Genomic DNA, 2,914 nt, shown 5'->3' on the forward strand with positions numbered 1-2,914 from the left:
ATATCACCTGCAATTCCTTTTTTTTTTTCTTTAAATCCTTATATACATAAACACGCCTTCCTTTCCCCACAAACAAAGAGAAAAACAAAAACAAAAAAACAAAAAAACAAAGAACACATATCCTTCCATCTATTTCCACCTTCCGTTTAAGAGCCTCTCTTGTCAGCCTTCCTTACACGGAGAGTAGGGTTATCACACGATAAAACTGGGTCATCTACACAACATGACCTGGAAACAGTTCGCTGCTTATAACCCCGCGGCCCCACCCCCCTCCTCGTCCTCCCTGCCCCCTCCCCCCCACCTCGGACAACGGCCTCCTGGTTCGTCCCTGCATGCTGATGAGGGCGGGGAGGGGGGGTGAGAGGAGGAGGAGGAGGGGGGGTAGGAAGATGGAGAGACCGGACAGACGTTGATAAGGATTGGGAGGAAGGAATGGACGCTGAAGATAGGGAGTGAGAGAGGGAGAGAGAAAGAAAGAGAGAGAGAGAGAGAGAGAGAGAGAGAGAGAGGAAGATAGACAGACAGATAGATAGATAGATAGATAGAGAGAGAGAGAGAGAGAGAAAGGTGCAAAGAGGTAGTGACACACGCACTTATATCCACGTATGTATGTATGTATACGCTTTACACACACATTACACATCAATTTACATAACCCGCCAAAGGAAAACACCCACGGGGACCAGCCAGTCAACCGAGAGCATCCGTGACAATTCCAAAGGCATCGAACATCGGTCCCTCAAAGCTCAGCCAACTTTCACCGATGCGCCAATATTTCACGACCGGTTGTCATTTCATGCAACACATTCTTTCCTTTTTTTTTGCAGATGACGTCGGTCTCATTGCACATTCTGGCCCTTAAGCTTGCAGGTGCTTGCTCTCCGGACCGCCAAATTGAATATCTGCTTCAGGACCGTTGCCATCGCCGATTCGGATCTGGGAATTCCAGTTGCATGATTTCTACAGGATCTCATCTCCACCCGCTGTGCGTGATGCTCATTTCTGAGAATTTTTTTTTCTTTTCTTTTCTTTTCTTTTCTCTTTTTTTTCTCTCTTCCTTTCTTTTAATTTTTTTTCTGGTCTCTCTCTCTCTTTTCCTTTTTTTCATTTCTTTTCCTCTTTCGTTCTTTCTTGTTTTTGCTTTTTTCTTTCTTTCTTTCTTATTTCATCTTATCCTTTTTTTTCTTTTTCTTTTCTTTTAATTTTTTTTGTTCGTAACTCGAGAGATGTATTGCAGATCTTCCTTCTTTAAGGGTTAAGAATGCACACTTATAAGTAAAAGGTGCAAGAAAAGTAACTTAAGTATCTACGACTAGCACGGTTATAAGTGTTCAAAAGGTTACCTTGAAAAGAAAAAGAAAAAAAAAAAGGCCATAGTATCATATTCTTTTATGACGGTTGTTTAAGGTTGGTGTATAAGCTTTTATTATACCCAAGACGAAGCATAAGATTAAAAAAACAACAACAGTAGCATAAGATAAAATAAAACAACTCACGTACATCGCTACGTACATGTTACGTCCATTTTGCAAAGGTTATCTTGTCTCTTTTTTTTTTTACGTAACTCCATACGATGCTCCGACCCAAGACGATGCATAAGCTATTTAGACAACAGTAACGTAAATTAACATGAAGCAACTCACGTCCTTTAAAAAAATAGGCCAATAGGTACATATCAAATTCGTTTTACCAAAGCCATCTGATCTCTTTATAACGTAACTTCATAGACATACGATGCTCTAACCCAAGACGGTGCTTAAGAAACGAAAAAAAACAACAGTAATTTAAAGTCCCTTAAAACAATTCACGTCCTGTACAGAACACATCACTCCGTACGCATCAAGTCCATTTGATCAAGCTTATCTGATTTCCTTTTAACGTAACTCCACATACATACGAAGAACGATGCTCTAGCCTTACCAGACTAGCACCTTTACACAGGAGCAAACTCGCACTCTCCTATACGTTCCAAAACCCCGACATGTTCGCTTGGAAACCCATCACGGATAGAGTGTTTGAATCGCCAATTCCCCGTACTCGAGTGTTGGATTCGATGCCATAAGGAATCCAAACCAATTCTCTACCTTCATCCCCCTTCATCCGCTAGAAGATGTACCAATTTATTCGTAGCATGTAATGGTGTTGTGCTTTACTGTGTGTCTGCACGTGTGTTCGTGAAATCTGTATTTAAGTATGTATGTCTAAGTACGGATGAATGTTTGTACTTTATTGTATTTACGTGTATTTAAGAAGTCTATATTCAAGTATGTATAAGTACGGACGAATGTATATGCTTCATTGTATTTAGGTTGCATTCACATGCACGTACATAAATACGGGTGGTTCTTATTAATAGGAAAAAAAAGAATAAACGCATACATTTACGCACACACGCATTATCATAAATGCACCCAACTCGAAAACCAGCGCCAACGAAATAAACCTGCACGTATTCTGCAGGAAAAGCTTGCCTTGCACCTATGCAACTGTACCCTGGATCCAACCAGCCTGTGCCGCATCTTCCTCTCCCCGTGTCAGTCCTGTAGTCTGCGAACTTACTTACACACTTTAATCCTTCTGGACTTATCTTCATCGGTAAACACTTATAAAGTTATCGTTAAAAAAAGAAGTGTGTGTTGGAGGTGGGGGAGGGGGAGGGGGAATAGAAGGAGGAGGAGTTGGCGTGGGGAGAGGAGAAGGAGGGGGGGGGGTAGTGTAGAGACATTCGATATATAACACAAATGTCTCAAAAAATGTACATATATCATCATCCATAACCATATATCATAATATACCATACGCACAAACAATATAATGTCTTAACGTACTTATTTCTATAATGAATAATAGATACACTTAAAAATCTTACTCGAATAGTAAACATGTTATTTATACAAACTACAGAAAACATTAT

The sequence above is a fragment of the Penaeus monodon genome, chromosome 11 (genome assembly GCF_015228065.2).
Source record: "Penaeus monodon isolate SGIC_2016 chromosome 11, NSTDA_Pmon_1, whole genome shotgun sequence".
NCBI classification, from domain to species: domain Eukaryota; kingdom Metazoa; phylum Arthropoda; class Malacostraca; order Decapoda; family Penaeidae; genus Penaeus; species Penaeus monodon.